The 23,506-nt window shown below is 44.3% G+C and overlaps 2 non-coding genes across 2 annotated transcripts; both read left to right on the top strand.

Annotated features, from left to right (window-relative positions):
- Positions 1-22,373: 22,373 nt before the first annotated feature.
- On the top strand, positions 22,374-22,445 carry trnap-cgg (transfer RNA proline (anticodon CGG)). Its single transcript has one exon. It is a non-coding gene; the product is annotated as a tRNA-Pro (tRNA).
- A 504-nt stretch (positions 22,446-22,949) lies between these two features.
- On the top strand, positions 22,950-23,090 carry LOC140366374 (U4 spliceosomal RNA). The gene has a single exon (XR_011927925.1). It is a non-coding gene; the product is annotated as a U4 spliceosomal RNA (small nuclear RNA).
- The last annotated feature ends 416 nt before the right edge of the window (positions 23,091-23,506 follow it).

Here is a 23,506-nt window from a genome sequence, read left to right as displayed (position 1 = left end):
GGCCTTATTAAAAGCAATTCTACAAAAATAACATGTGGCCGAGCACCTCAAAGCATAACCGTTACTTCTTATCATCTTATTATTATTGTTTATTACATGTAGTTACAAGTTGTAATAAATTTGAGTGAGATCAATGAACGTCTACTAAATGAAATGCAACTATAGAAATGTGAATAAGTAATATTAAAAGGACTGAAAAGACACATATGCATGATGTTTTAGCGCTCTTACCCATGTTATAATGTTGTTCCGTCATGACAATCAGATCTGGATTCATCTGCTTCATCTATGACAACATTTCCCCCAGATAGTTACAACACAGGCAGAGTTTCAGAGGTCTAGTGTGTGTTTTTAAAATCCATAAATCACCAACAGACTCACAAATTGGGTTCATTACATCTACAAGCGTATGTTGGCATGCCGGTCACATTGCTTAAATGACTAGAGGGAGCGCAGCTGACGCAATGTAATATGTGTTTTCCTTTCACTTATTTATTTTTCCTTTAATAATTTTATTTTTTTCAATACAAAACGACCACACACAGAACACGACCAGAGCAACAGACAAAAGAACCATCGACATTATCTTTAGCTCTGAAACAGGAAATGCCAAAGCAAAGGTACTCAATAGCACGTTAAAAGGATATTGATTATACAACTAATGCATAATATGCGCACTTTAATGAGATATATTATGCATTTTGTCTTGATATTTAATCGTAACAAAACGGTTATTATCATTTTACAATTTGTTCATTGTAAACTGCAATATTGATTAATTAATAATAGAAACAGGTCCATTGAACTCCTATTAAAAACGTCAGAAGTGATAAGCTCTTCGTCGTAACCAGCATTGCATTGTGGTTAGTAATATTTGTATTTTTGAAAGTGGCTGCGTGACATGTTTAAACCCTAAATGTATTATGAGGTTTGGACATGAACACACATGATACACTTAGCTTGTTTCCATGGGCTAATTTGCATCCGTCGTCCCACATTCACATTCCAAATCCCAACCAAATACAGAGATGTGGGTGGGGATAGGGGGTAGGTGAAACAGGTATTTTCTGAGCACCCGATCTTCAGTTGTAAGACAATTTAGAAAAACTCAACCATCAATCAGTCAAAATACAACTTTGAATAAAACTAATGTTGAGGAAACAAGGTTAAAGCTCATTAAAGTTGATTTAGCGTGATATGTCCCCTTTAATGTATCAACCTAAAAAACTGATGAAATTAATTAGCTGACAAATCAACTATATTTAACACAACATTAAATAGGTCCCCTTTAGCTTCCTACAGCAGTTTAAACAGCCAATTCAGGCGTGCTTGCTCCCCCCTGTTACCTCCACCTCCCCCCCGTTAGCTCCACCGCTCCCCCTTGTTAGCTCCACCTCCCCCCCGTTAGCTCCACCGCTCCCCCTTGTTAGCTCCACCTCCCCCCCGTTAGCTCCACCTCCCCCCGTTAGCTCCACCTCCCCCCTGTTAGCTCCACCGCTCCCCCTTGTTAGCTCCACCGCTCCCCCTTGTTAGCTCCACCGCTCCCCCTTGTTAGCTCCACCGCTCCCCCCTGTTACCTCCACCTCCCCCCCCGTTAGCTCCACCGCTCCCCCCTGTTACCTCCACCTCCCCCCCGTTAGCTCCACCGCTCCCCCCTGTTAGCTCCACCGCTCCCCCTTGTTAGCTCCACCGCTCCCCCCTGTTACCTCCACTGCTCCCCCCTGTAAGCTCCACCCGGTTAGCTCCACCGCTCCCCCTGGTTACCTCCACCGATCCCCCCTGTTAGCTCCACCGCTCCCCCCTGTTACCTCCACCGCTCCACCTGGTTACCTCCACCGCTCCCCCCGGTTAGCTCCACCGCTCCCCCCGGTTAGCTCCACCGCTCCCCCTCTGTTACCTCCACCGCTCCCCCCCTGTTAGCTCCACCGCTCCCCCCGGTTACCTCCACTGCTCCCCCCCTGTTACCTCCACCGCTCCCCCCTGTTAGCTCCACCGCTCCCCCTGGTTACCTCCACCGATCCCCCCTGTTAGCTCCACCGCTCCCCCCTGTTACCTCCACCGCTCCCCCTGGTTACCTCCACCGCTCCCCCTGGTTACCTCCACCGCTCCCCCTTGTTAGCTCCACCGCTCCCCCTTGTTAGCTCCACCGCTCCCCCTGTTAGCTCCACCGGTCCCCCCTGTTACCTCCACCGCTCCCCCTCTGTTACCTCCACCGCTCCCCCCTGTTACCTCCACCGCTCCCCCTGTTAGCTCCACCGCTCCCCCTGTTACCTCCACCGCTCCCCCTCTCTTACCTCCACCGCTCCCCCTTGTTAGCTCCACCGCTCCCCCCGGTTAGCACCACCGCTCCCCCCGGTTAGCTCCACCGCTCCCCCCTGTTAGCTCCACCGCTCCCCCCTGTTACCTCCACCGCTCCCCCTGGTTACCCCTCCACCGCTCCCCCCTGTTACCTCCACCGCTCCCCCTGGTTACCTCCACCGCTCCCCCCTGTTACCTCCACCGCTCCCCCTGTTACCTCCACCGCTCCCCTCTGTTACCTCCACCGCTCCCCCTCTGTTACCTCCACCGCTCCCCCTTGTTAGCTCCACCGCTCCCCCCTGTTACCTCCACCGCTCCCCCTCTGTTACCTCCACCGCTCCCCCTCTGTTACCTCCACCGCTCCCCCTCTGTTACCTCCACCGCTCCCCCTCTGTTACCTCCACCACTCCCCCTTGTTAGCTCCACCGCTCCCCCCTGTCACCTCCACCGCTCCCCCTCTGTTACCTCCTCCGCTCCCCCCTGTTAGCTCCACCCGGTTAGCGCCACCGCTCCCCCCTGTTAGCTCCACCGCTCCACCTGGTTACCTCCACCGCTCCCCCCCTGTTACCTCCACCGCTCCCCCCGGTTAGCTCCACCGCTCCCCCCGGTTAGCTCCACCGCTCCCCCTCTGTTACCTCCACCGCTCCCCCCCTGTTAGCTCCACCGCTCCCCCCGGTTACCTCCACTGCTCCCCCCCTGTTACCTCCACCGCTCCCCCCTGTTAGCTCCACCGCTCCCCCTGGTTACCTCCACCGATCCCCCCTGTTAGCTCCACCGCTCCCCCCTGTTACCTCCACCGCTCCCCCTGGTTACCTCCACCGCTCCCCCTGGTTACCTCCACCGCTCCCCCTTGTTAGCTCCACCGCTCCCCCTTGTTAGCTCCACCGCTCCCCCTGTTAGCTCCACCGGTCCCCCCTGTTACCTCCACCGCTCCCCCTCTGTTACCTCCACCGCTCCCCCCTGTTACCTCCACCGCTCCCCCTGTTAGCTCCACCGCTCCCCCTGTTACCTCCACCGCTCCCCCTCTCTTACCTCCACCGCTCCCCCTTGTTAGCTCCACCGCTCCCCCCGGTTAGCACCACCGCTCCCCCCGGTTAGCTCCACCGCTCCCCCCTGTTAGCTCCACCGCTCCCCCCTGTTACCTCCACCGCTCCCCCTGGTTACCCCTCCACCGCTCCCCCCTGTTACCTCCACCGCTCCCCCTGGTTACCTCCACCGCTCCCCCCTGTTACCTCCACCGCTCCCCCTGTTACCTCCACCGCTCCCCTCTGTTACCTCCACCGCTCCCCCTCTGTTACCTCCACCGCTCCCCCTTGTTAGCTCCACCGCTCCCCCCTGTTACCTCCACCGCTCCCCCTCTGTTACCTTCACCGCTCCCCCCTGTTACCTCCACCGCTCCCCCTCTGTTACCTCCACCACTCCCCCTTGTTAGCTCCACCGCTCCCCCCTGTCACCTCCACCGCTCCCCCTCTGTTACCTCCTCCGCTCCCCCCTGTTAGCTCCACCCGGTTAGCGCCACCGCTCCCCCCTGTTAGCTCCACCGCTCCCTTGAGGCTTCATCAAATCAATAACATTCCGTGCCATGTTTCCTCGGCTGTCATCTCTCATTTGTCCGACGTGCAAGTGTCTTTTCTCCCATAATGCCTTTCCAACCAAGCCTATAGCCCAGAGTGTTCAAAGCTAATAATGCTAATATGTGGGTAGCATCTGTTCAAAATGGCAGCCGGGACCTTGCACCTTTTGGCATTCATCTCCCGCCTTCTCAAGCTAGCGGTCCAAAGAACTCATTTGGTGGGTTAATTAGAACAAAAAGACGGGGCTTTCAATGGATTATCGAACGTTGGTTGGCTGGTGCTTCCCCGCGGTTCTGTGTTAGCGTATTGAGGCTCATTCGAAAGCTAAATGCCACCTATCAATCACACATCTAGCCTGGGATTGGTCATTACTGGGCCGTGATGGAGAGGTATGCCGGGTAATCATCTTCGGGCGGGTGTGCAGTGATTGGAGGAGTTAATATTCGTTGTGGCGTTGGAGGAGTTTGACCTCCAAATGGGGTCAAACTTGGTGGAAAATGCCTGGACCAAAGGTAAATAGACGCAGGTGAGGTGGAGTTAGCTTTGGAGACACACGTGGCAGGTTTTTGTGCAGAATGAAGACTAAACTGTAATTTTCTGGGTATTTTTATTGACTTTTGCAAGGTAAGATAACAAAACTAAACCATAGGAAAAGTGGACGTTTTGAAGTTGCTGATTTTCCCCCCATTTTTACTCATCAAAAGACACTCGTCAATTTGTTAATATGTTTGTTACGTTATACTAGAGAGTAATGTGGATAACATCAATGACACAAAATCAATGGCCAGATATTTTTTACAAAGACTGTAATGTTTCAAATTAATATAATAAAATTCATGGATAGATATTGCTATTTTAGATAATCATTCAACCTTTGGTTTAGTCCATATGTAATAATTGTTTAGTGTTTGGTAAGTTTTAAATTTAATTAAATAGAGCTTTTTCTTTGACATTCACAAGAGTTTTTTTTAAATACAAAGTTACTGAATTGGTGAAGCATGTGCCAAAAAAAAAATCATAATTCAAAAGTAGCACACACATGCTAGAAGAGCGATGCTACATTTGACTTTGACATCTCATGTCTTAGAACTTAAAATAATGAATGCAGTTAAAAGCACCCATGACGTTCTCTCAGTCGGGCATTCCCTCATCAGGATTGGTATGAGCGCTCCATCCGCTGGCAGAGGAGGGAATTACCATGCGGAAATAAACAAAAGCTAGCTTGCCCCCTGCTAATTGTAAGAACACGGCCGTAATGAATGTGAGTTGAGGCAGAAATGCTCAGAATGAGACTGATAAAAGATTGTTTAGGCTCAGAGGGAGAGGACTTACTAAACAGGATTCATAAAACAAGTGCAACTGAAGCTAACAACGACCCCAAGTGAACTTTTGATGTGAAACAACATGTTAAAAAGCTCAAAAAAGTAAATTTTGCCTAACGTGTCCTTTAAGCACCCTAAAGTGTAAGAGCCGGTGAATATTATAATATATATATATATATATTGAGAAATATTTATCAAAATCTATAACAAAAGATTCCTTTGGGAGATTCTTTGACACTGGTCCTTGTCAAACTCTACACTTTTTGTGCTTGTAATAAATTCACTTTGTGGACACAGTGTTCACATGTTTCATAATGTATTGCATTTCTGAATAAAGCCTATGGCCTTTTTACTGCTGCGCTCTGCATTTTAATTTAGCACAATCCATACTTTCCACACACGTAAACAAACCCATCGTTTTGAACATGGCTTTTTTACTGTTAGCTATGGCTCCAGGTGAAATAAAAAATCAAAGACACGGCATTCGCTTATACACATTTACTTTAGAACAGCGTATGCCAACAGTTAAACAAACCCTCTTTTGATCAGTGTTTTCAAATGCTGGCTGCAATCCAGACTAATACATAGGAACCAGAACAAGTCTTTATGTGGTTTAACCCAAGAATGAATAAACAAATAAATCAAATTACGACTTTCATCAAAAGTTTAACCAAGAGACAAGACCAGATTATCAGATTCAAGATTAAGATTGCTTCATTTATTCAACCTAATGATCAAATATTAGTCTTTCCAGACACCATTAGGACTATGTCAGACTGTAATAGGACTGGCCAAAGCACAAATCAGGATTTAAGATAAGATCAAATAAGATATTCCTTTATTGTTCACACATGGGGAAATTTTATTGTTGCAACGCAGTAGATCCAGAGGAAAAGGACAGATGACTTAAAGGAAGTTTAAAAAACACTCTTAATAGAAGAACTCTTATAAACAAAACTCTTCCTATAGACAGAACATCTCATTCCTTAATAAGGAATGGAGCTGGAAAATAAAGATAAAATAAAATAAAGCTGTATTCCCAGATTTCTAAACCTCAAAATAAGGAAGTACATTATTCAATCCATCTAAATAGTTCTTAGCTCTCATAAACTCTTTAGCACGTTATCTTCAAACATTGAAAACATAGCTAGCTTATTTACAGCTAACAGGTACATCTACAGTGACTTCACCTCTCTGATCGTGTGAATATGTACGATGTCTCACAATCTTAAATGCCCCGTGTCTCGCTGTGTCACATCTTAAATCTTTTAAGACGAGAACAATTGTGCATTGGACACCAAGATTTACACAGACTAACTCTAAAACTGTTCAAATCTGTTAAAGAAAAGGACTAAACCAGAACAAAACAAGCCGATTATACATGATTAAACCAGATCAAACTAAGAGTGGGGATATAAGAAGGACTAAAGCAAAAATATCCCCATTAAATGAAAACGCTAGAAGCCCGCGCCCCCCATTTTGTCGAGTCTCGCCTTCACGGTCCACACCTTCCTCCCTCATTGTCGACCGTTCCCCTTTCGCTCCAACACGCAGTCTTTCATTGTGTTTTCACCATAGATTTTTGCCTCCGATCCACATTCTTACTTGTGCTCCCGCCGCACCCTGGGCTGTTATTTCCACTCGGCGCGCACCGTCGGGAGAGTGTCCGCGGGCTTCGAGTATCGAGTCCCATTAGCGAGCTAGCCCTAGCACTGGATAGCATCAATGTAAACAGAGAAAAGCAACTGCAACCCTTTGGCTATTTTTCAACCTTTTCTCTTGTGTGTTTCCAAGACCCTGAAATGAGAAGCCGACTTCAAAATGTCATCGGTGGTTGCAGGGGCACATGAAAAAGAGCGGCGCTACAAGGAGAGAGAAAAAAGGGGTTTGAAGAAAGAAGTACATGTGTGATGGAGGGGCGGAGCGGCGCTTCTGGCTGTTTGTGGGAGAAGCTAATCAAAAAGCTAGCTTGTGTGTCCCTTTTAGGTGGAATGGATGAAATAGCAGAGCGACAGCCTTCACCCACTGCCGTCTGTGATCACTGGGAGATGGCAGTTTCATCTATTACCAACTCAGATGTGCACCAGTTTGAATACATGTAGTTTAGGGCGCCGTGCAGAAGTCAATAGTTCCCTTATGAAATGATGAATAATTGAAATGATACGCGCTGCTACGTGGGATAAATAAAACAAGCACTTTTTTTGTTTTAGTTGTATAGTAATGTGTCCATCAGAAATGTCCGTTCATCTACACTTAAAGGTGCCCAATTATGGATTTTTGGTATTACTGCATCACCTGGAATGTTACACACTATAGCATTAAGCTTATTAGTCGCCATGGAGACAAGAAGGTAGCACCACCAGGCCAAGTTACATGTCAGATCTGTGGATTTTGTCGCTGTGGCCTCAGTAGAGCTCAGTTTAAATGTAGATGTGTCAAAGTTTCATGATTTTTCTTCAACAAAAGTAATTGTTATCGTTCATTATCATCAAACTTTTACATCTGAAGTCAGACTCAACTCAGCTCTGCCCCGTTTTCTAACCTCTACAAGCCTAATGAACCGCATACTTAACCAACGCAGAGGACTCTTGGGTGTGTCTGTATGTGACTTGTAGGCAGAGCATAAATGGACCTCAAGAATGCATGTTTTTAAGGCATTTATGATGAACAAAAACATCTTGTCTCCTCAAAGTTTGATTCTGGGTTTAGTCCTGCTTTAATTTTGATGTGGCGTATGTGGGAAAACTTAGACTGTGGATAAAATCTCATCCAGAAATATGACATAGTGCACCTTTAAAGTGCCTATGACAAGTTTTTTTGTAAGGTTTGTAATTTGTTTGTAATGTCAGTGGGCAAAAAAACTCATCTCATGTTTTTATTTGACAAATAAAAATATATGAAAGAACTTTCTAATGTTTAGGGAGTCCCAAAAGTTGTTTTTTTGTGTAAATTATCAATAAACGTTGACTGGAGTGAGTATCTGTCACTTCCTGTCATTTTCATTTTCAACAGATTCTTTTTTTTTTGGGTCATTTTCTACAGATTGGTCAACATTTTCTCCACAAATACCTTCTTGATTGGTGTAAAACTAACATTTCTATGTACAACAGGCACAAACAAACCAAATAAGGTCAAAATTAGAAAATGGTAAAAACCTGTCATTGGCAGCCAAGACCACACGCTTCCACAATATTTGTATATATATATATTTAACAAAGACATTTGGATCTTGAACCACATCCTGACATTCTTGATCAGGCGGTTTAACTGATCAGAGAAGATCCAAACAAACATGGAGGCTAACAACCTGGAGGCTAACAACATGGAGGCTAACAACCTGGAGGCTAACAACATGGAGGCTAACAACCTGGAGGCTAACAACATGGAGGCTAACAACCTGGAGGCTAACAACCTGGAGGCTAACAACATGGAGGCTAACAACCTGGAGGCTAACAACCTGGAGGCTAACAACATGGAGGCTAACAACATGGAGGCTAACAACATGGAGGCTAACAACCTGGAGGCTAACAAGCAAAAAACAAAACAAAACAGAAGGTCGAGAAACGCCCTGAACTCATCTGTATTTGAGATGAAGTTCTTTACTTTGTTCTGAATGTTTGGAGAGTATTCAGAGAAGTCTTCAGCATTTGATGTGGTTTGACCGCTTAAGGTCAGAGTCCAGTACATATGCATATTATTGTGCATACATTAGCATAACACAGTATTAAGTTAAACCGAGATATGTTGCACTTTGGAAAGTTGTACGCTGCTATTTTGTCTCAGCCTTCTTTTTGTCTCTATCTGGAACAACTTTGACTGCAAAATGTTCACTTAATTTACCCATTTTGGAATAAACCCTTTGGCCTTTCTCCTTCTGCCGCGGCATTTTGATTCAGCCAAATCCATCCTCGCCGCACACACGGCAAACAATCTTTTCAAACTCTACTCCAGGTAAAACGAAAAAGCATTGTTGATCGTTTATGAATAATGAATTGGATCTTAAAAATGTATAATGTTTGTGGCAATATCTCCTAATAATGACGAGATGAACAGCGTCTTTGCATCACGAACAGCCCAGGAGGAGGTGTCGTGTCTGTTTTGGTTGGTCACCTTGAACCGCTAAGACACACCAAGGAAACCATTAACCACACTTGCCAAAGTTTGCCACTCATTTTACAGCGACATGAATGTTCAGGAGGAGTTTAAAATGAGTGAGTGTGTTCACCTCTTCACCCGACCGTACATTTGCATTTCCCTGTCAGACATCATTAAAACTGCGCTGCTCCTCCCTGCAAGTTCAACTCTTTGTGACTTCAGCCGACACCATAGTATAGTCCTGGTTTGGACTGGATTTTTATGCCGTTTATTATTCTTATACAAAACTAGGACTAAACCAAGAGTAAATCATACTAAACCTAGTCTAAACATGGGTTAATATAAGTCTAAACCACATCTAACAGAGGACTAAACACGGATAGATAAAAAGACAGCAGGAATCTATTTAAAAAAACACTTTAGGCACATATACGAGGGACCAATAGCACTGTAAAAAAGATTAAAAGCTCTGAAAAGTCAATTTTGCATGAAATGGGCTCTTTAAAGGTGCACATTGTAACTTTTCTCCATGGAAACAAGCTGATTGATAGCTTGCTAAGTTACAGGTCAGATTTGTGGAAAAGCAAGCCACCTCACAGTAAGAATAGATGTTTTTTTATGGTATTTTTAAACTAATTCTATGGATTAAAAGGGACATATTATACATTCTCGTGGCTTTAATCACCCTTTAAATGTTAGTATTTGTCATTTTCTAACTTAAATTAAGGTCTACATTTGGAAAACACACTTTACAAACAACACGTCTGTTTCCAATTAGGTATTTAGGCACTGGGGCCCCTCTGCTATCAGAGGTTGGAACGAACAACGGAAAAATAAATAAATGAAGCCTTTAGGCAAATGCTGTGCCACTAGAGCCATGTGTTTGTCGACAACAGTTTGACCACAGAGCGAGTCCCGAGCTGGTCTATGGACTTCAAAACTTTGCAGTAGAAGTCCAGATTTTTACCTTTAACAGAATTCAAGTTTTAACTGTGATATAATATTGTTCTCTCTTCAAAAAACACGGACCCTCCTTGGCAGGTACACAGCGGTATTGCAGCCATAATTGTTCCTAAAATGTCGCGATATAATATAGAAGGGTTAAGAATTAAGAAGTAGTTCACAAGCAGCTGAGAGATGCATAATGATTACAGTAAGTGATCATTGTGCACCATCACTAACACTACAGTGAACAGCATATGCACACAATGAAGTATGTCATGCTCAGGACCATTACAAACTGACAATATTCAGGCGACACTAAAAAAAGGATGTTTGGTTTATGTTTGGGCTTCTGTAGTGAAGCCCTGACAGTGTTCATGTGCACATCTGCAGAAACTAGAAGGCCTAAGCTTTCTAATGATGCATCACACTCACATGTGGGCTGTAAGATCCTCTTTTAATAAGCAATGCCATTTGGGTCCAACCATTGTGCACAGGGAGAAATAGGCGGATGGGAACTTAACAGAATTCAAGTGATTTCTGAGGATGAAGAGAGAACAATATTATATCATAGTTAAAACTTAAAGAAATATTACTACTATGAAAGCGCGCAGATATGGGAACAAATCAATCTAAAAGAGATGTGTCCATCCCGAAGACGCCTATCATGCTGCAATGTCACATAAATATGGGAAGGAGTGACTGGAATGCCAATGTGGTCGGATACATTTGGATTATGCCAGGTGTTTTTTATTTTCTATTTAGTTAATTTTATCGTATTTCTGTTTCTGTCATTTCTTTGTGATTTGGATGCGTTTTTCCTGCTGCTGTGAAGCACTTTGAATCGCCTTGTGTATGAAATGTGCTCCACAAATAAACTTGCCTTATTATTTTGCATATGTGTCCTTTAGTATAGATACAGATTGGCAGTCACTCTTCTGCCAGTCTGCCCCAGGGCAAATGTGGCACATAACTTACTGCCAAGTATTTAATTGATTTGAGTGTCTTTAAGTGTTACCCTTACGTTTTGTGTGTCTGAATACCCTTTGTCCTCTTGAGCCACCGTAGCGTGCTGAACTCAGCGGTGCCGGTGAGTTGAGTTAAAATAGCCTGAGATTGACTGACAACTCCACAAACTGAATATTCTCCTGAGGTTTTAAAGTCTGAAGATGGAGTTTGCATCCACAGCAGAACAGCGCTAATGGACTCCTGCCAGAAATGCACAATTAAACCTAGAGAAACTGAAAAAATAATAATAGAGATCATGAAAAAGGAAGGTGGAAATATCCTTGGCAGGTACACAGCGGTATTGCAGCCATAATTGTTCCTAAATTTTAGCGATGTAATATAGAAGGGTTAAGAATTATTCTTGGAGGGGGAAAAAGTATTTCAGTATTACACAAGCAGCTGTAATGCATAATGATTACAGTAACTGATCATTGTGTTCCATCACTAACACTAGTGGGCAAATACTAGGCCTAAGATTTTAAATAAATGATTGTGGTGCTTATATATCAAACAACATTTTATAACTGGAGTTGAAGAACTATTATTTCTTTCATTTGTCATATTTCTTATCTGAATTACTATAAAAGAAGTCAAGAACTCAAATATATATGTCTTACTACTTGAATCATATTTACATAATAAATAGTTGACATTACTTAAATACCTAGTACAGTAAACACAACTTGCTAAACTCTATACATGATGTTTAAATAGAATTATCTTCTGTTTGTTGTAGTTGTTATACATTGTAAAACGCCTGCAGGGGGCGGAGTCACATACACACCTGCAGGGGGAGGAGTCAGACACACACCTGCAGGGGGCGGAGTCAGATACAAACCTGCAGGGGGCGGAGTCAGACACACACCTGCAGGGGGCGGAGTCAGACACACACCTGCAGGGGGCGGAGTCAGACACACACCTGCAGGGGGCAAAGTCAGATACAAACCTGCAGGGGGCGGAGTCAGACACACACCTGCAGGGGGCGGAGTCAGACACACACCTGCAGGGGGCGGAGTCAGACACACACCTGCAGGGGGCGTAATCAGACACATCTGCAGGGGGCGGAGTCACATCCACACCTGCAGGGGGCGGAGTCACATACACACCTACACAGGATGGAGTCAGACACACACCTGCAGGGGGTGGAGTCAGACACACACCTGCAGGGGGCGGAGTCAGACACACACCTGCAGGGGGCTGAGTCAGACACACACCTGCAGGGGGTGGAGTCAGACACACACCTGCAGGGGGTGGAGTCAGACACACACCTGGGGTGGAGTCAGACACACACCTGCAGGGGGTGGAGTCAGACACACACCTGCAGGGGGCGTAATCAGATACAGACCTGCAGGGGGTGGAGTCAGACACATACCTGCAGGGGGTGGAGTCAGACACACACCTGCAGGGGGTGGAGTCAAACACACACCTGCAGGGGGCAAAGTGACTTCATGAAATGACTTCATGAAATACTGTTGCTGTGTGAACGTGAGCAGGGCGACTGGGTTGTTGTTGGTGTTGTTATGTGTGAAAACGCCTTTAGTCCTCCAGACCCCGCCCCTCCCTCGTTTGGTGTTACTTTAAATATGATGTATTATCTAGGTTTTTCCAAATACTTTTGAACTCTGTAGCCTTGCTTTTTTCCTGCTAGTAAAGATAGTTGAAGTTGTATAGACTTTAAAAACACGGAGGAGTACCTAAGGGGTTCTTCCAGATGACACCAGGACATGGGGGTGAGCATTTTCAGCTGAGGAGGGAAAATAACACAAAACACCACTCCGGGTCTGTTTTTAATGAGGATCCGACATCCTCACGCGCTTTCAAGCTGAATGTCAAGTACCAGTAAAAGTACATTGTGATAAAAGTACTCTTAGAAGTACATTTTCCATGGAAAAGCTACACTCCAGCAAATGTTCATCATCACTACACATTTTGCATGAGGGAGCTCGCGGCCAGCATGACAAAGACCCCATTAAAATCCAAGATGGCGTCAGGAGCCCGGAGCGAGGCAGTGGAAGCAGGTGGATGCATTATCGTAATTACAGACGAACAGAGAGAGAGAGAGAGAGAGAGAGGGGAGGAAGGCAAGCAGAGATGCACCATGGGAAGTCATCGCCCTCCGACCCGCGCCAAAGCGAGCGGAGACAAATGAATTATTAGTGAGTCTGTGCATGTGGGCAACGGCTGCTGCTGCGGCTGCTGCGCTGGAGCCCGGCTAAAGGATTAAAGAGTTTTCACACAATGAGAGTGGGTTTGAAAAGACAAATCTGAGCAGTACAAATGAATTATTCAGAGATTTGTATCTGCTAAATCTTCACCGGACTAAAGTCAGCCTAAACTCGAGTCAAAATGAAGTGGAGACAAGAGTAGAACTGCCTAAAAGCTATTGTACCTGATTTTCACCGTCTTGAAATGTGAAAAACAGAACTTGTTACTTTTAAACTCTTTGCTGGAGTCTTTATGTATTTCTCACTTAACAATGCGTTCTGAGCTTCCGAATTATTCACAGTGCTAAGTGCTAACCACTCTCTGAGGGGCAGGGCTGGACTTGTCTGGACCGGCCCCCTACGCGACCGTAACCATGGTTGCACGACGATTTAGCAATTAATAAAACCATTCAATAGGATAAGTTTACTAACTTTATAATTCTACATATTCATTGTAATGTAACTGCAGGTATTTGGTCCTAAACACGGGTGCTTTTCGGTTTTGCTGCATGTTTTGCTTCAGGTTGTTCTGACACAGTACGGCTCTGTGATTGGTTCCAGTCCCACCTGCTTAATGTCCTGTGATTGGCCCGTTTACCATTGGCGCAGACTGCAAACAGCAGGAGCCTAACAAGAGGGATTCTCAAGAGTTTGTGAACTCACAAATATCGTGACAAGGTTAATTTATTGTTCCGACCCAGCTCTGAAAGTGATACGATTGTATCACGATTGCTGGCCAGAGCCCGGCTGGCCAGAGCCCGGCTGGCCAGAGCCCGGCTGGCCAGAGCCCGGCTGGCCAGAGCCCGGCTGGCCAGAGCCCGGCTGGCCAGAGCCCGGCTGGCCAGAGCCCGGCTGGCCAGAGCCCGGCTGGCCAGAGCCCGGCTGGCCAGCGTCCAGTCTCCCTCAGTCCTTCAGTTTTATTTGTTTCTTTGGTGTTTCTTGTGTTGTCTGATGTGTGTAACCGTGTTTTCTTATTTCTTATTCGTTTGTGTTTTGGGTGTGTTTTGTCTGAGTCTTCGTGTTGTTTGTTCCTGTTAGCCGCGAGCTAAGTTGGGAGCTAGGTTAGGCTTGTTCGTTGATCTCGGCCTCTCTGCGGCTTATTTTTCGGAGTTGTTCTGTATTTCTTGACCCGTGGGTCGTGTGGGTCGTGTGGGTCGTGTGGGTCGTGTGGGTCGTGTGGGTCGTGTGGGTCGTGTGGGTCGTGTGGGTCGTGTGGGTCGTGTGGGTCGTGTGAGTCGTGTGAGTCGTGTGGGTCGTGTGGGTCGTGTGGGTCGTGTGGGTCGTGTGGGTCGTGTGAGTCGTGTGAGTCGTGTGAGTCGTGTGGGTTGTGTGGGTTGTGTGTTTTATGGTGCTTTGGTGTTAGTTTTTGTGATTTTATTGTCACTTTTGCCGGCTTTTGCCTCCGGCTAGGCTGAGTTCGGGCCCCGGGGGCTAAGCTGTTAGCTCCAGGGGTTGAGTTCTGAACCAAAACACGGAGGTAATTTGGTCAGTCTTGCATTTAAATATCAGAAGATCCTTCTCGACAGATTTGACCTGAGTCCAACTCTTTGTATCATAACTTTCATAAATGTTTATGATCATTACAGGCAGCTTCATATCCCTAATAAGTCTGACAATTTGTTAGACATCCGATGTTGCTCTGTCTAATATGACCAGTTTTTTTTTTAAAATAAACCTGTTTATTGAAAAGTTCTCAAATAAAGAATAATCATTACTTCAGAATATTGTTTATTATTTTCAATTTCTTGCATTGATAACTATAATTATGTAGATCATGTAGAGAGGTGGTAGTAGGGCCTATATTCTAAGAATCCAAGAAATGTATTTAGAATATTTTTTTTTTTAAATAAAAAATTCAACTCCGACTTCTGGACGGTAGAGATGGGATTTGATAACGTGAAAATAACATTTTATTTTATTTTTATTCCGTCCTCTCCTCTTAAAAAATGCCAAGGAAAGTCTGTGAAACAACTTATTAAAAAACTCTCGCCTTAAACATAAGCTTTCATATGGAAACAAGCTGCATCTAAAGATGCTTTATTATTTATACTTATAGCATTGAATCCAGTTGCATCTACAGATTTATATGGGACACCTACACACACCAAACCTTACAATCGAGTACTAAACAATTTGTTCAGATCTAATTCTAAACCTGTTTTATTAAGTTTTAACAAACAAATATGAAACATGAAATCTCTTATTTAATTATGAAAATATTACATGAGGTCTTGACTGACATTTTTGGACAATTTGTGAAATAAAAACTCTTCTGAAAGAATTATTAAAACCACTCACTTTTCTCCCTGACGCAAGTTTAATTAGTGTGATGTGTGGCTCAGAGGCACAATGGAAATAACAGACCATTATTAGAACAAGGAACAAGGACTACTGCAGCACAACTACTTTTTAGTTCTTTAATGAGTTTGTAGTGATCCCAGCGCGGGGAAGGAGACAATGGCAGAATCACTGTGAGGAAACAGTTCTGAGGAGCCAGCTAAAGCCTCTAATGAGATTCAAATTACAAAGAAATGGTCACTAATTTGCAAAAAGACATGAAGTTCAAATAAAAATCCCTCTCAAGTTGAAATTACATCGAAATATTGTAAACTGTTGAAGACTTGGATAAATCCTGGTTTGGAACTCCAGATTAAAACTCCAATTATATTCTCGAGGGCTTAGGTCCCGGGGCCGGATAACAAAATTGCACCACAATTTTACAGTTTTATTTCTATAAGATTCAAAAACAACCCACAGTGTCTTAAAACTTTCAGATAAGTAAAAATATTACAACAATATTACTAAAAACAGGATTAAAGCACTAAAACTCGAGCAACGCAAACCCAGTGGTTATCAGAAACCTGACCTGGACCAAGACAAAGACAAACAAACCATATCTACCTGAAAAAACAGGGATAATCTATAAATCAAATCTAAAACAGGATTAAAGCAGGTCTTGGACTATCAGGCCGAGTCTAGAATAGTTCTAGATTAGAACCAGGCCAACTTCAGGTTTATACACCACAGAACTGGTCCAAACCAGGTATAAACCAGCCCCTCACCGACCCGCAGCAGCCCCGCACTGCACTGACCCGCAGCAGCCCCGCACCGACCCGCAGCAGCACCGCACCGACCCGCAGCAGCCCCGCACCGACCCGCAGCAGCCCCGCACCGACCCGCAGCAGCCCCGCACCGACCCGCAGCAGCCCCGCACTGCACTGACCCGCAGCAGCCCCGCACCGACCCGCAGCAGCCCCGCACCGACCCGCAGCAGCCCCGCACTGCACTGACCCGCAGCAGCCCCGCACCGACCCGCAGCAGCCCCGCACCGACCCGCAGCAGCCCCGCACCGACCCGCAGCAGCCCCGCACCGACCCGCAGCAGCCCCGCACCACGGCACCTGGTGTTTCAACCAGCTTCACATCTGTTAAAAATAGTCATGTTCTCTGCATGTTAAGCTGTAAAATCATGTGTTTTATTACAATCCGACACATATTCACAGAGAAATGAGCCTATGAAGGCGTGAATTTAACGTGCCTAAAGAAAAGGTGCACATTTCCCAGGATGAGACCGCGGTCCATCTTTCATAACCCGACCCATGGGACGTCCTGTGCATTACACACAGCGGTCTGACCTACCGTGCACTAGCAGGTTAGGGCCTGGAAAACACGTCGTCCTCTGGTGCCGCGGCGCGTAACGCTTCTAAACACTCGGCGCACACGGCCCTCACACACGTTACATTTACATTTACACAAATCGTCAATGAAGTTGTTATTTACTGTCATCACATTCTTGTGCTGAAGCTGTTTCAGATGAACCGGGCTCTTTGGCTGTGACCAGGGCAGAGGATTGTGGATGTGCAGCAGATACGACCGCAAAGCGACACTGGGCCAGACCATATTGATTTGTGGCCTGGAGTTGGCCCGCGTGCCACCTATTGAAGGCCCCTAATCTAGACACAGTGTTGTCCTGCTTTGAAGGTTAAATTTACTGCATTATTTGGAATGTGGAATATCATATGATAGAACTAAACATTTTTATAACAAACAAAATTACATTTGGATCTCTGCTGTACCAACATATCAACAATACATGTACTTCATATGAGTAGATCATATGAATATGCTCTTCCTAAACAACCCAAACCCAAACCAAGATTCAGTTTGAACCTCGGCTCTTGTCATGTAGCCGTGGGTCCGAGGAGTGCTTCAGTATGTTTTCTTGTGTTGGTTGCTGTAGATTGGGTGTGAGGGAGAGGCAGAGCATAATGTCCTGAAGATTTGTAAAACAGCGGTTCCCCATGTGGTCAGTTTGAGAGGGCACTGGGCACTGCACTGGTCCAGTTATAGCCCTTGTCCCACACTATGGCTCCCGTTTAGGGCCTGTGCTGAGCAGGAACCAGGACTGCAACAGGAGCATCACTACTATCTGTTCATTATGGGTCCAAGACCTCGCCAGTGTTTTTGGTAATTGGTGGAATCTTCAGTAAGATATTTGTGAGATAATGATCTGTCATGGGAACTACTTCATTTAGCTGGGAAATTAACTGTTATTGGAATCACTTCATTTGGAATGCACAATGGGTGTGTCCCAGGGGTCTGTATTAGGCCCCTTAGTATTTAGCCTCTATATTAATGAACTTCCACAACACTGCCAGGGTGTACAATCATAACTGTACTGATGATACTGTATTATAAACTCTAGAACCATCACCTGGAGCCGATGGAAGATGAGGCTGAATGTTCGATCAATCCTGTCTTTGCCTAAACTTTAGCAAAACTAAAGTTATGTTCTTTCTTAAAACCAATGCAAAAAACTCAACCTGAAAAGAATCAGAGGTCAATGTGTTAAATATCTCCGTGTCATATTAGACCAGAGGTGTCAAACTCATTGTGGGCCGAGTTTCGATGGCCGAACATAACAAAAAGATATATTAAAAACAAATAGCTTTGTACAGCCTTGTAATAGTTAGACATACAAATGTGCAGCAGGTGAAATGTCATGCATTAGCAGCAGGTACAGCAGAATATGGACTTGTGATATGAAATGTAGATATCATAAACTTGTTGCAGCACAAAATCAATATGAGCTCTCTTTTTTTTTAATAGTTTAAGCTCAGTGAGAATAAGCTCTTTCTGACTGTTTTCACACAGTGTCCAGCTCTTCGGTCACATTAGTGTGGACACGGTCAGAGCTCACAACAGCTTCACTCTGTCGTGTTCATACTTTATTTCACTCTGACCTGTGCTTTTACCTGTGGCTCCTGGTCGGTCCAGGTTTGGATGTGTTTCCATCAGAGCTGTGTTCACAGAAGTATGTTTTCTTGTCGTTGCACAGGTCTAACATCCACATCTCCTTTCTTTCTTCCACGCGTTTCCTTAAGGCACATGTCTTTTTTCCCACTCATAACTTCCTGGTCAAGTCAAATCTCTAAAGTTTTGTGAAGGTCAGCACTTCTCAGCCCGCGGCACTGGATGCTCCAGCAGCAGCACAGCAGCGCTGAGCAGTGCGGGGGAGTGGATAAAACCGCTATATACCTATCGGAAATGAATACATATAAATTACAAATGTTTTGCGGGCTGGATTAAATCGTATGGGGGGCCGGGCCGCATCTTTGACACCCCTGTATTCCACGCAAACTTGAATTTCAAAAAACATGTCAAGAATGTGACTAAAAACAATTTCAGACATATATATTGGACCTAATGTCTCCTTGGAAGCAACCAGGACGTTTATGAACGCTCTTATCTTTTCCCACTTATCGCACTGCATCACCTGTGGGGGACATGATGAGGAACTGCCGTTAGACCCTGAGAGCCAGTGAATAAACAAGCATTAACGTTTATTGATAAAAAGCCTCTAATGCACCATCAATGTAACATCATCTTTTTTAGTCTCGTACATTTCAAACTATTTTCCAATCCATGCCTGGTCTTCAAAATTCTAAATGGCTTGGCTCCTGCAACTGATGTAAAACTAAGATAAATATTCACCACAGATTATATCCTACCGAACTAAGTCATAATCAGAAAAAGTCAAATAGACCAAATTGTATTATACATGATTTGTAACGGGACTGAAGATGTCAATTCGCCACGTTGGCTACAATCATTACATATTCAAACGCATAATAACTAATAATTCATTTATTCATTTTCTACCGCTTGTTCCCATTCGGGGTCGTGGGAAACTGGAGCCTATCCCGGTGACTTTGGGCTTTAGGCGGGGCACTCCCTGGACACTATAAACAAATAATGAGTTTTCATGTAACAAACAAACCCGTGGTCCTTTTTATATCATGTTACTTTTTATTTGAGCCTTTATCCGAAGCTAAGGTTAAACCTCACACATGCAAAAAGTAAATTACAATTTGACCATCTGCACCAATGTAAAATCCATGCATGTACATTTAGAGACCATGCAGGTGCCCAGTGCTAAGGCCCCGGCGGCTGGACACATTTGGACCCAAACTGTGCACCCGTCTGCTACTCCAGAAATATTATGAGTTTACATCGCTAACGGGGCGCTCGCTGCCAGCTCAAAATTAGACAAACTGGGAACAGCCGACAGGATTTGGACTCCGATACTGACCACAAAACCAACCGAACGGCCAACCAAATATCAGAGCCATATGTGGGTGTTTTAAATAGTGCAGTCAGACTCGCTTTATTACTTTTACATGTTTAAGACTTACAAGACTTTAAGGGAGGAAGAGGCTCACAGAAATCGCTAATACAAGTTTAATTTAATGTTTTAGTAGTTTCTAACCCTTTCTGATCACTGTTTTGTGTCTGAATGTGTTTCCTCCAGTTGTCGCCCCATCCGGATCTCAACCTTCAGTGGGGAAACCGTGGCCTCGGGACCTCGGCTTTCAGACAATCCTATTATCAAATACACTTCGGAGTAAAACTGTCAAAACAACACTAAAGAGCCTCTAAGTAGTGATGGCCGTATGGAAACGGGTGTTTTGGCTCAGTTTGGCCCCCTCGGTGACGGATCACAGGCGTCCCATTAGGGTCGCTCTGTCATTTTTACTGATAGTTGTATTTGGAGTACATGATAGTTGTATTTGGAGTACATGATAGTTGTATTTGGCGTACATGATAGTTGTATTTGTACCAACCGTCTTCTCTTTATTTCTTGCTCTTATACTCTACCAAAAGTGAAACGCAGCTTAAGCTAGTCGTCAACAAACTTCGAACACAAACACAGTCATGCAACATCTAGTGGCCGCTCCTGTCATTACAGACGCAGGAGTCGCCTGCGTGAAGGAGTGGGCGGGTCTACTGTAAAGGGACAATCTGATTGGTCAGATCGGATGAGCCGGTTCTGAACATGTAACCCCCAAAACAACACCAACTCTGATTGGACATAATTTTCTGTGCTCAGGACATTACTCTTCATTTATGTCATGTTTGATAGAATTATAGCCTTAAAAACATATTATTTGTGTTTTATACAAATTATATTTAACATCTAAATAGTTAGGCCTTCTGTCTATCTTTGACATAACAATCCAAGGAAAAAGGAAGCGGTGTGTTTTCTGCTGCTCAGATCAATAGGATTAATAAACAGGTTGAATAAAATGTGTAAATGAAGCAAAAAACTCAACTCCATTTATGCTTTTGATGAAAGAACTATGTTATAACGTGGTTAAAGTCTTGAAAAGTACATTGTCCATAATATGTGTCCTATAATTGCTCACAAATCCATTTACTATTGTTTTTTTCCTTCTGCCTATCCAATGTTCTAGTTTTTTGCGATGGTTTTATTGAACAAAACAAAGACATATATCTGTTTGAGTTTGTTCTTGAACTTACCACAATGTTCTTTTCCCTCTGGAAACACAGGACTCTATCATCACTGGGTTGGCAAACCTGGAACTTGCAAGTGTGTCTGTGTATTCTCTTTTCATGGTTTGCATAAGAGTCAGAACGTTACCGTCGCCTTACCTCGCTTCAACCCAGAAAACAAGCAGACAAATATTAAGAATGCATGTGGATGAGGAAATGACAGAGGGCTGGAGATTGGAGGATAAGCAGTCATAACATCTGCTTATGTCGGAGTCTGTTTGTCTGTCAATGTTTGCTCAGTGTACCATTCTGTTATTGGATCTGAGCTCAAGGGATTTACACAAACTCACTCACTATAAATACAATCTTGTGTGCTTAGAAGAGTTTTACCCTAAAGAACTTGTTCTAGTGACTGAGTGGTGAGAGCGTTCTCACACCAACACATAATTGGTTAGATCCCAGCTGCAAGACACTTCACCCTTCATCTGGTCTGAGTGTGTTTCAGTGGGTGAGTGGCGGCATTGCATGGCGCAGATTGGCAGTCTCTTTCTATTTGTGTACCCCTGGCAGCTGTGGCTACAGGATTATCTTGTGTGGGATTAAAGGAGACTTATTATGCTTTTTCAGGTTCTGAAGATAGAAGGTAGATCATCATTTTACATTTTGTTCATTGCAAACCACTATATTGATCTAAAATGGCCTAGTAAAAGACAATTCTTTCTATATTTACTGTTATAAAAATGAAACTACCAACAGTTTGGCTGTCTTTACTGCAAGAAGATCAAATCCACTTGGAACTATTGTTTTATTTGTGGTGGCAAGGTTAGTGGTTGAAAATTGATTATTTATCCCGCCTGGTGAAGACGTACCAAAAAGCAAAGATTTAAGTTGTACACCAGAAGTAACTGATGACGACTTGCTCAAATGTTAATCCTATTTTTAGTTATGAGACAAAAAATTGGATGAGTTCTCTAGCTTATCATTCCAGGGGTGTGACTGTCACTATGGGAACAAGAGGTCCTGTGTTCAAATCTCGGTAAGTCGGAGGAGCCGTAGACCGACCAGTGAGTGTTGGCTAGTTTGTAAAATTGATTTCAATGGGCTGTTTTCGGCTCGACTATGCAAACTGGCAAAATTGGCTCGTTGGTCTAGGGGTATGATTCTCGCTTCGGGTGCGAGAGGTCCCGGGTTCAAATCCCGGAGGAGCCCCTTCTATAAGGCTGGTATTCACTGACCCATTGTTTGAGGGTTTTCAGTCAGAACTTTCTACTTTCCAATGCAACCAAACTGACTTGCACTTTCCAGCTATGAATAATCTCACCAAACATGATTGAGACAGTTCTTTCTATATTTACTGTTATACAAATGAAACTAGCAACAGTTTGGCTGTCTTTACTGCAAGAAGATCAAATCTGCTGGGAACTATTTTTTTATTTTGTGGCGGCAAGGTTACGGGTTGAAAATTGATTATTCATCCCGCCTGGTGAAGGCGTACTAAAAAGCAAAGATTTAAGTTGTACCCATGCATTTTGTTACTCTTTCAGTCAACAGGCTTTGAAGTCTGCTACCGACATTTTTCCAGGTGTTACATGCAGTTTTTTTTGTAAAAGAAGCTCCCTTCTTGGCCAAAGTTTTGCTCTGCCCTCAATGACCTACCATGACCAGGAAGTGGCAAGAACCAAGCCCTGGCCATTCTTTCTCAAAGTACGTGTTAGCTTTGCGCAGTGGCAGTATTGTAGCCTATGAGGTCAATCCGAGGCGCGATTATTGCTAGTTGAAAACTTTACCCAATACCCCGCCTTGGCGACTTGAAATATAGTCGACTGCGGCAATTTTTGACAGTCTCTGAGGAGGCGTATTTTCATGTATAAGGTAAGCTCGTCAAAACACGTGACATTCCACCAGAAATAGAGCTACATACTCTGTACACAACTAGTTCAGATCAAAGTCATTGGTATGCACGTGCTAGAAGAAGTACACCAGAAGTAACTGATGACGACTTGCTCAAATGTTAATCCTTTTTTCAGTTATGAGACAAAAAATTGGATGAGTTCTCTAGCTTATCATTCCAGGGGTGTGACTGTCACTATGGGAACAAGAGGTCCTGTGTTCAAATCTCGGTAAGTCGGAGGAGCCGTAGACCGACCAGTGAGTGTTGGCTAGTTTGTAAAATTGATTTCAATGGGCTGTTTTCGACTCGACTATGCAAACTGGCAAAAGTGGCTCGTTGGTCTAGGGGTGTGATTCTCGCTTTGGGTGCGAGAGGTCCG

This window comes from Eucyclogobius newberryi, unplaced genomic scaffold (assembly GCF_026437365.1).
Source record: "Eucyclogobius newberryi isolate DKJ021-1_F unplaced genomic scaffold, fEucNew1.0.hap1 SCAF_19, whole genome shotgun sequence".
Classification (NCBI taxonomy): domain Eukaryota; kingdom Metazoa; phylum Chordata; class Actinopteri; order Gobiiformes; family Gobiidae; genus Eucyclogobius; species Eucyclogobius newberryi.
This window is presented reverse-complemented; position numbering and strand designations above follow the sequence as displayed.